Source organism: the organism of the source record quoted next, unplaced genomic scaffold (genome assembly GCF_019419815.1).
Source record: "Pyrus x bretschneideri cultivar Hongxiangsu unplaced genomic scaffold, Pyrus_bretschneideri_v1 Contig128, whole genome shotgun sequence".
NCBI classification, from domain to species: Eukaryota; Viridiplantae; Streptophyta; class Magnoliopsida; order Rosales; family Rosaceae; genus Pyrus; species Pyrus x bretschneideri.
This window is the reverse complement of record NW_025999422.1, coordinates 132,501-144,010: the sequence shown is the minus strand read 5'-3', so window position 1 is coordinate 144,010 and position 11,510 is coordinate 132,501. Positions and strand designations below refer to the sequence as shown.

At 35.4% G+C, this 11,510-nt stretch overlaps 1 long non-coding RNA gene across 1 annotated transcript; it reads right to left on the bottom strand.

Moving 5' to 3' along the window:
- Nucleotides 1-292: 292 nt before the first annotated feature.
- Nucleotides 293-840, bottom strand: LOC125474662. Its single transcript, XR_007256117.1, has 2 exons — nucleotides 726-840; nucleotides 293-583 (listed from the first exon to the last, which is right to left on the bottom strand). It is a non-coding gene; the product is annotated as an uncharacterized LOC125474662 (long non-coding RNA).
- Nucleotides 841-11,510: the final 10,670 nt, after the last annotated feature.

Below are 11,510 nucleotides of genomic sequence, written 5' to 3'. Positions count from 1 at the left end.
CGGTTTAAAGCGACGCTGATGTTAACGTCGGTTTAAAGCGACGCTAGTCAACAATTAACTAAATAAAATATACAAACTAGTGACGGTTTAAAGCGACGTTAGAGAACAATTAAATAAATAAAATATGCAAACTAGTGACGATTTAAAGCGACACCACCTTTGATAATAATAATTTAAAAAAAAGTCGAAATCTGTTTCTGTATTCGTTCTCAAATAATTATAACTCAAAAAAATTATATAATCGAAATAATAAATTTCAATTTTAGGCCAAAACAAACAATAATAAAAATAATTCAAAAGAAAAATAGTGCCATAATATACAAATGTTTTACATCTAACATTCCATATAATTTACAAAAATTCATCCTCCATGCTTTCCTGTGCTTGCCTTTGTCGAAGACCACATATTTTGTAGCTCCATAGTGCCATATATAATACTAGCAACTCCATGCTGCCATGCTTGCCATCAGATCAGTGCTCCAATACTTTACTACTTCAACATTAAGGCTCTAATCTCTATAGATTAAACTCAGGTTTTATACCTTTAAAAAATTATGGATCTGCGATTTCCAGTGTCCTTGCTCTTCAGATCCAACATGCATAAATACAAAAAAAACAATTAAAAACCAAGAAACAAAAATAAATTTTCAATTTAAGCATAAAACTATTTAGAATACAAAATAGAAACTAAAATTAATAATCATAATAATTTAAAAATGAACCACCTTCAAGCTCTTCCTCCTCGAATTGGAGTTCTTCAGAATGTTGATCTTCAAACTGGTGATCCAAAGCAAACGGGGAAGGAGTTGAGGAAAAAATGAAAAGGAGGAAGAAGGGGACGCATGATAGGAGCATATTCATGCGACTTAAATGGCTTGTTCTCGTGCATTTACGTTATGTTTCTTTAGTTATTTTAGTACTTTAAGCTATTTTCGTGTGTTTATAGGTCCAAAGGGCTAAAGGAGCAAAAAGATGCATTTTGGAGACTTTTGGAGCACTTTTGGGCTAAGGATGGATAGCTTATGCTTGGAGCCAAAGTGTTGGACGAAATTGAAGACCTAATTGAAGACCAAAGTGTTGGAACCTTGTTCTCTTTAGTTTTAGGACATTTAAAACCTTTCCTAATCCCAATCATGCCATGCATAACACACATCCATTCTAACACATTGTCATTGCACATGCATTTCCTTCATTAGTTAATTCACATGCTCCATACTTATCATCACCACTCATTACTTATCACATATCATCACCACTTATCACTTATCATTCACCACTTATCATATCATACATTCATTTATCACTTATCATAATCATTCACTTATCACTTAACATATCATACACTTATCACTTATCACTCATATTCACCTACAACATCCACCTACTTCACCTACAACATCCACCTACTTCACCTACAAATGACATAGCCATATGTTCCCTCCACTACTCCTATAAATACCCTTGCATTCATTCATTCAATTCACATCTCATTTCATACACAACACACCACAAACACTTCCATTCCTTCTCTTTGCCGTGAGTTCCCTTGTAATCCAAACACCATTTTTCTATTTCCCTATTAATCCAAACACCACTCCCCAAACCATTCACACCATCAAACTATCCTTAGACCTTGTGCTACAACAACGAGGAAGAGAAGAGTGCCTAAACGTTCATACAATTCAAGTTTGAGTTGTTGGAATGTTTAGGTGTTTCTTTGATTTCAATGTTTAAATTCAATTCTCTTTGTTTGTACGTATGAGGAATGGAAGAGAAGAGTGCCTAAACGTTCATACAATTCAAGTTTGAGTTGTTGGAATGTTTAGGTATTTCTTTGATTTCAATGTTATAATAAACTAAACCCCCTTTAGCTAGGGGGTGATTCGAAATATATGTTTATGCTTGCATTTTGATTTGATTAATTCTAATTGCGTTTCATAAGTTGTGGTTCAATTTGTTTAACCGTTTGATTGATAACTTATTTATGAATGTTTATTAAGAATGCGCGCTTAATTTTCATGCATCAATATGACGCTAGAATATAAGTGAGTTTCACCTAATAGTTACGAACTTATATTCACAAGTAGTGGAGGTTGCTTATAAACAATCGCGTTAAATAAATTCTTGGCATAAGTTTCATGCGTATTCCATAGTAACGAATGCCTCGTCAACACTTAAAGTTTTCATGATGCTTAATGATCTTTGATTGTATCTTTATTGTGCTTTTCACGTAAAGGACTTTTGGAGAATGTTGTGAATTGCGTTGCGCTAACCCATCCAATTCATTAACTTAAGGAAAACTTGACGGTTAATTTAAGCGGACCTAATTGACCCGGGGCGTTGAGAATTAATGATTTGTTGAAATGCAATTGGAAATCGTTTTATTATGCAAGTATAACATATGTGGAGATGAACCCCGTAGCTAACTTTCCATCCATTTGTTCTTTCTTTTCTTGTTTCTGTTTTCATGTTTAATTTAACTTGTTATTCAATTATGTTAAACATGTGAAACTAATTTCTTTTTAGTTAGAGGCGAATTTGAAGCCATGGACATATGTTGGTTATGATTTGATTTACTCCAGTTATGAATTCATGAACTTTAGATGTGGGTTACTTTTCTGTTTTGATTAAGAACTTGTTTATGTATGTGGGTTGAGGGTCGACACTTAATTTGCATGCCTAAGACTTGATGCTAGGATATAAGGGAATTTCACCTAATCGTTATGAACTTATATTCATGAGTAGTAAAAATCGCTAGTCACGATTGTGTTTAGTAAACCCTAGGCTGGATTAACATGCGTATTCCATAGTTATGAATGCCTAGTCAATGTTTATGATTTCCGTTGAACTTAATGATCTTTGTTGAATGTCTCTATCATGCGTATTCCATGTGAGAGACTTTGATTAGGAATAATTTGGTTGTAATGCGTATCCCATTCAATCCAATGAATCTAGGGAAATCTGAAGGTTAATTTAAGCGGACCTAATTAACTTGGAGCATTGTCATTCATCGTTTGTTGAAGTCATAACTGGGAGTCAAATTATATGCTTATGTTCATGTGTGGATAAGGAACCCTCTAACTAGTTTTTCATCATTCTATTTCATTAATTTCGTTTTTTTTTAGAATCTGTTTTAATTCCAAGTTTCTGTTTTAGTTTAAATTCATCCAAAACCAATCCCCCATTTATTTTAAAGTGTTAGATTAATTAGAAATACATTTAGTTTGTGTTTATAAGTGCTTTGGGTACTGTTTGAGTCTTTTGGTTTGTTTGAGTGTTTTAAAGTTTAGTTTTGCAATTCTTTGAGTCTAGTATAGTGTTTTAAAATTTATTTTACGTTTTTGAGTCAAATCCAAGTGATTAACAATCCCTCCTAATCCCCGGTCCAGAACGATCCCTACTTGCATACTTACTACAATTGATAAAAGAGGGTTTAATTTGTGTGCGTATAAATCACGTATCAAATTTTGGCGTCGTTGCCGGGGACTAGAAAATTTGCTAATTCCTTGGATTGTTCGTCTTTATTATGTATTTTAGTTTTAGTTTCTGATTTGTGTTTTGTTTCTTGTTCTAGGTACTAGTTTATGACTCGGAGTTCTCATCCGATTCGTGAACATATCCTGGAGTGATTGGGTTCTTCGTCCGGCTGCAAGACGTAAAAGAAAGCGCTACTTGGGAGGCAACCCAATGCACTAAATAAAACAAAGCATGTTCATAAAAAAAAAATAAATAAATAAAAATAAAAAATAAAAAAAAAAATAAAATAAAATAAAAAAAAAAAAAAAAAAAAAGATACTAAACATGGAGAAAGATGGAGCTTCACAAAGGTTGTTTACGTGAAGCCCCACTACAAGGCGTCGGAGCGGAAGGCATAGAAGCGGGAGGCATCGGAGCGGAAGCCCTCGGAGCGGAAGGCATCGGAGCTAGAGCATTCCAGGCCTCAATACTTGGCCAAGCGCTGGATGACCCAGGAAAAATATGCCTCTGGAAGTAAGCCGCAAGCCTTTGACGGTCACTTTGACGGTCACTTTGCATACGACCATTGGATTCTTGCAGCTCATCAAGCTTCCTTTTCATGCCCGTCGAATAGTTGTTTGCAAGCACATGCAAACTTCTATTCTCGTACTTAAGCAGTTTGATCTCTTGCTTAAGACTTTCCACCTCCGCCATCAATGATTCCACCTGACGGGAGCGGGCAAGCAGGCGTTGGCCCATGTTGGACACAGAACTCGCACACTGAACACTAAGTGCGAGGGACTCTTGAACGGCCAACTCATCGGACCGTCCTGACAGCAGCCTACTATCTTTTGGAGTAAGGAGGTTTCTAGCTACTATTGTAGCTGTTGTGGCGTCCTGCATCACGGAGTCTTCACCTGTAAGAAGACCGTTAGAAGATAAAAAAGAAGGACGCCATACATTACCTTGACGGGGCGCAACCGGATCGCTGCTGAGACTCAAATCTAAGCTAAGGTTCGATGGGTTTGCCATTTTTCAAAAGTGTTCAAAGAGATGGGGTGGATGGAGTTAATTCTCAAAGGGCCGGAGTCGATTTTCAAAGAATGGGAAATCTTCAGAGTGTGTTTGTTGTGGTGATCGATAGCTATATAAGAAGCCAAGGCGATGCGTCCATCGATTCAAAAAGCCGGAATTTCCGGCGTAAGTTAGGCGACGCGTTCTCGGCTTTTCAGAAACGCGTTCAACTTTGTCAAAAGTTCACGTGGAGGTCATCATCGCAGCTACACTTTTGCCGAGAAGCGTAAATTTCGGCGACACTTTCTCTGCTTTTCAGAAAACGCGTGCAGCTTTTTCAAAAGGAGCCGCATCCGCACAACTACGTGTCGTTTAGAAATCGAAGGGCCGCCTGCTCAGAAATCGAAGGGGCGTCGTTCAGAAATCGAAGAGGCGCCACTATCTCTATATATGTCAACCTTCGTCTCTTATGGCAAGGCAAACTTGAAGAAAATCCCAGCAAAGCCTTTCGAAATACTCAATTCTTCCTTCTTCCCCAATGATGATACCAGATGCCTGGAGTACATATGACCCAGGTGGAAACAGCACAACAAATACATGTGCTGATTCATTCACCGCTTCTTCAAAAGCAAAGGTATCTCATATCATCAAGGTCTAAAGCAAAAGTATCTCATATCATGCTCTTTCCCTATCTTTTCCTTTGCCCTTGTTATTACTCGCATGGCAAAGTAAACAAAAGCAATCAGAGGCACTTGGAGTCAGTCTTCTGTTCTGGAACCGACTGCCTGGAATCCATTCCTGATTGCTTACCTAGAGTTGCTCTCGAGTAGTCATCTTCAACGGTTGACACACTTCCGGAGAAGGGACCACTTCTGCAAGGGGAGCAAGCAAGGCAAGTGAAAATGATACATTGAAGCATGTGGAGACAAACGTAGGCTGAGTTATCCTCCAACCCTTTTCAATACGAATTGGAAAGATTGAACAAAGAAACAGACCAAAGGAGTAAGCTCAGACCTTCGGGGGAAACCAAAAGAAGCCTGCTGCCCAGTTCAAGAGTAGCACAAAGGAAAATCAACGATGGGAGCAGCGCAGTTCAAGAGTAAGCCTGTGGATTCACAAAGATCAAAGCCTCAATGCAATTACCAAGGAGAAGATGGAATTTACACTCTATAACCAGATTTGCGTCTCTAAACTCTTCTCTTTGATTAATTACATTCTGCCATGTTTAGTATGTTTAAATGCTTTTTGTGTGTTTACTTATGCTTTGTATGAATCTATGCTTAGAACATTGAGGACAATGTTTGATTTAAGTGTGGGGGGGGTAACTAATGTTGTTAATGCAAATTCGTGGGATTTTATCACCCATAACTTCAAATGTTATTCCTCGCTGTTTTAAGGTGTTTTTAAGTGTTTTAGTGTGTTTTGTTTTATAACTCCGAAAATCACATAAAAATTTGAAGAAAATGTTTTGAAAAGCCTAAAAAGAGTGTTTTGAGTCATTTTTGTGTGTTTGTGTCTTAGGGTACCTTCCAATACAATGATAAGGATTTGGTTTATAATTGCATGACGGTTAGAAAGAGTTATGAACATAGAGAAAAGTTTGATTTACTCTTGGTAAATGCTTGGTTATGGTTATAATGTATGACTTCACATGCAATCATAAAAGAAAAAAAAAAAAATTCGTTTTTGTAACATGCTTGAAGGAAGGAGCTCAAACAAACACTACAACCCTGAGAGACTTGAGCCTATAACGTTCTTTGGAGAGTTATTTTCTGTGATTTCTTGTTTTCTAAAGTCGTTGCATGATCTCATTATTCTTGCTTGGTTGCTAATTAGAAGGTGTTTCATCACTTAGTTCCAAATGCTAGAACTTGCATCCATTCCATTCAAAGCATGATTGCATAATATATATCAAGATGAAGTGTGTAGTGAAGCCATCAACCAAATAGCCAACCCATGCACTATATATTGTAGGTCATAATCCCCATTGAGCCATCGTTAGCCTTTGTTATTTGTTTATCCATATCATCCCTACCTAGCCTAGATTAGGACCACCCATACCCTTGTTCTTGAAGCATAGTAAGCATGATTTAGAGGGAATCCTTTCGATTATGCAAAACAACAAGTGTGGGGGAATTTGTGTGTGTGTGTTGATATGCCACAAAAAAAAAAAAAAAAAAAAGAAATAAGGCATGAGTGAGAATAAAAAGAAAAAAAAAAAAAAAAAAAAAAAAAAATTCGTGGAAAAAGAGTATGAAATAAGTGAAAATAAGCTCACATGTTTATGGTAGTTGAAGAAAGGGTCCAAAACGTTGAATATGGCCCTAAGAGTTGTGTGAATTTTCCCCTTGTGTGTCTAAGTGAGTTTCTGCAATCACGAGTGATTCTAAGTGTCAAATTTCATTACTTTGCTTGTTATTGCCTAAAGAACGTTTGTTATCCTTACCTTTCATTGTTAGCCAATCACCCTTAACCCGTTACAACCCTTATGCTTCAATCTTGATCATTATGTTTTCAATAATGTGGAGTTTGGAATTGATGTAAGCATATGGTGTCCCTGGTTCTCGCATCTAATTAGTAGCATTCCTTTCATGAGATAATATTCATATACATTCCAGAAAATGCTTTCTTTGATATAACATATGTGAGTGTTAGAATTCATATTTACATCAATCTTCTCACATATAACTAGTGTAGGGTGTGTAGTCAGAAAATCTGTGTGAAAAACAAGTGCATATCTTGTAAGGATTTGAGCAAATTCTCTAAGGCATGTTACTACATTCGAAATGTGTTTTAAATGCTTAATTGTGAACTAGTATGTGGTGACTATGATTAAGAATGTACTTAAGTGTAAAGATGGCTAAAATCTGTGGAATTAATGATTTTTAACTTGTCATGTGCATTGGAAATCCGTGAGACGATTGTTGGAAGGTGTAGGTTGTGTTTTGTTCGTTTTGTTTTGTTTTTGGTTTCTTTTGTTTTGTTTTGCTCGAGGACTAGCAAAAGCTAAGTGTGGGGGTATTTGATAGGAGCATATTCATGCGACTTAAATGGCTTGTTCTCGTGCATTTACGTTATGTTTCTTTAGTTATTTTAGTACTTTAAGCTATTTTCGTGTGTTTATAGGTCCAAAGGGCTAAAGGAGCAAAAAGATGCATTTTGGAGACTTTTGGAGCACTTTTGGGCTAAGGATGGATAGCTTATGCTTGGAGCCAAAGTGTTGGACGAAATTGAAGACCTAATTGAAGACCAAAGTGTTGGAACCTTGTTCTCTTTAGTTTTAGGACATTTAAAACCTTTCCTAATCCCAATCATGCCATGCATAACACACATCCATTCTAACACATTGTCATTGCACATGCATTTCCTTCATTAGTTAATTCACATGCTCCATACTTATCATCACCACTCATTACTTATCACATATCATCACCACTTATCACTTATCATTCACCACTTATCATATCATACATTCATTTATCACTTATCATAATCATTCACTTATCACTTAACATATCATACACTTATCACTTATCACTCATATTCACCTACAACATCCACCTACTTCACCTACAACATCCACCTACTTCACCTACAAATGACATAGCCATATGTTCCCTCCACTACTCCTATAAATACCCTTGCATTCATTCATTCAATTCACATCTCATTTCATACACAACACACCACAAACACTTCCATTCCTTCTCTTTGCCGTGAGTTCCCTTGTAATCCAAACACCATTTTTCTATTTCCCTATTAATCCAAACACCACTCCCCAAACCATTCACACCATCAAACTATCCTTAGACCTTGTGCTACAACAACGAGGAAGAGAAGAGTGCCTAAACGTTCATACAATTCAAGTTTGAGTTGTTGGAATGTTTAGGTGTTTCTTTGATTTCAATGTTTAAATTCAATTCTCTTTGTTTGTACGTATGAGGAATGGAAGAGAAGAGTGCCTAAACGTTCATACAATTCAAGTTTGAGTTGTTGGAATGTTTAGGTATTTCTTTGATTTCAATGTTATAATAAACTAAACCCCCTTTAGCTAGGGGGTGATTCGAAATATATGTTTATGCTTGCATTTTGATTTGATTAATTCTAATTGCGTTTCATAAGTTGTGGTTCAATTTGTTTAACCGTTTGATTGATAACTTATTTATGAATGTTTATTAAGAATGCGCGCTTAATTTTCATGCATCAATATGACGCTAGAATATAAGTGAGTTTCACCTAATAGTTACGAACTTATATTCACAAGTAGTGGAGGTTGCTTATAAACAATCGCGTTAAATAAATTCTTGGCATAAGTTTCATGCGTATTCCATAGTAACGAATGCCTCGTCAACACTTAAAGTTTTCATGATGCTTAATGATCTTTGATTGTATCTTTATTGTGCTTTTCACGTAAAGGACTTTTGGAGAATGTTGTGAATTGCGTTGCGCTAACCCATCCAATTCATTAACTTAAGGAAAACTTGACGGTTAATTTAAGCGGACCTAATTGACCCGGGGCGTTGAGAATTAATGATTTGTTGAAATGCAATTGGAAATCGTTTTATTATGCAAGTATAACATATGTGGAGATGAACCCCGTAGCTAACTTTCCATCCATTTGTTCTTTCTTTTCTTGTTTCTGTTTTCATGTTTAATTTAACTTGTTATTCAATTATGTTAAACATGTGAAACTAATTTCTTTTTAGTTAGAGGCGAATTTGAAGCCATGGACATATGTTGGTTATGATTTGATTTACTCCAGTTATGAATTCATGAACTTTAGATGTGGGTTACTTTTCTGTTTTGATTAAGAACTTGTTTATGTATGTGGGTTGAGGGTCGACACTTAATTTGCATGCCTAAGACTTGATGCTAGGATATAAGGGAATTTCACCTAATCGTTATGAACTTATATTCATGAGTAGTAAAAATCGCTAGTCACGATTGTGTTTAGTAAACCCTAGGCTGGATTAACATGCGTATTCCATAGTTATGAATGCCTAGTCAATGTTTATGATTTCCGTTGAACTTAATGATCTTTGTTGAATGTCTCTATCATGCGTATTCCATGTGAGAGACTTTGATTAGGAATAATTTGGTTGTAATGCGTATCCCATTCAATCCAATGAATCTAGGGAAATCTGAAGGTTAATTTAAGCGGACCTAATTAACTTGGAGCATTGTCATTCATCGTTTGTTGAAGTCATAACTGGGAGTCAAATTATATGCTTATGTTCATGTGTGGATAAGGAACCCTCTAACTAGTTTTTCATCATTCTATTTCATTAATTTCGTTTTTTTTTTAGAATCTGTTTTAATTCCAAGTTTCTGTTTTAGTTTAAATTCATCCAAAACCAATCCCCCATTTATTTTAAAGTGTTAGATTAATTAGAAATACATTTAGTTTGTGTTTATAAGTGCTTTGGGTACTGTTTGAGTCTTTTGGTTTGTTTGAGTGTTTTAAAGTTTAGTTTTGCAATTCTTTGAGTCTAGTATAGTGTTTTAAAATTTATTTTACGTTTTTGAGTCAAATCCAAGTGATTAACAATCCCTCCTAATCCCCGGTCCAGAACGATCCCTACTTGCATACTTACTACAATTGATAAAAGAGGGTTTAATTTGTGTGCGTATAAATCACGCATCAACGCACAGATGAAATGGGGAAGGAGAAGAAGAAAGTCTGAAATTGGGGGAGAAATGAAAGCACGGTTGAAATGGGAAAGAGAGGGGTTTAAATATGGGTACTTAGTTTGCGTCCGTTAAAACCGACGCAAACGTCTGACACTTTTTTTGAAATTCACATAGCGTCGCTTTAATGAAACTCGCGTCGCTTTAATGAAACTAGCGTCGCTTTAAACCGACACAAACTTCTGACACTTTTTGAAATTCACATAGCGTCGCTTTAATGAAACTTGCGTCGCTTTAATGAAACTAGCGTCGCTTTAATGAAACTAGCGTCGCTTTTAACCGACGCCAACTTCTGACACACTTTTTGAAATTCACATAGCGTCGCTTTAATGAAACTTGCGTCGCTTTAATGAAACTAGCGTCGCTTTTAACCGACGCCAACTTCTGACACACTTTTTGAAATTCACATAGCGTCGCTTTAATGACACTAGCGTCGGTTAAAACCGACACTAAGTCTCTCCATCCATTCAAACAAGCGGGAAATTTCCCGCCTAATATTTCAAATACTATAATTTTATATATATTAATTTTATAACCCTAAAAAATACTATAATAATTATATATATTAATGTAACAATTTTATACCCCTAAAAACTATAATAATTATATATATATATATATATATATATTAAATTAAATTTTAAAAATTGGTGACCGTTGGATCAGTTTCAATATACATACCATTCAATTTCTTTAAGTGTTATACATACAAAATAAATAAATTTAAATCTACTTAATAAATATATATATATATACACACACCATTGAACTTGATGGGATACAAATTCTATGGAACTTTTCGATGGTTATAAAACGAAAAACTAATTTAAATCAATATGTCGCTTAAAAGCGACACTGGGTTTCAAAATATTTAAAAAAACTAATTTAAAGCGACATTGGATTTCAAAATATTTAAAAAAATAATTTAGTGTCGGTTATAAGCGACACTCATATAAGGGTAGGTTTTTGGGTGTGCAAAGCACCATTTTTGCACAAGTCAAACCACCTGGTTTTTTCTTCTAAAAAAGAAAACATATATTCCGTATAATACCTCCTGGTCCCAAAATAAGATCTCTTCAATTAATTGGAAGGATACTTCTGAGAATTTGTATTACACAAGAGCAAAAAAATAATAAAAGTTGAGGGCCATATTTGTGCGCTATACAGCACACACACTCCACACTCTGTCCATCAATTGATAGTGAAATTAGTTTGACGGTTGAGATCGTTGAAATTAGTTTCGGAGAATTCATATCCCATCAAAACAATAGATTGACTAACACTTAGAGTTTATTTATACTTTCATTAAGTATAACATAAGATTTTGTGGTATCCACTTGTGTAAATATTTT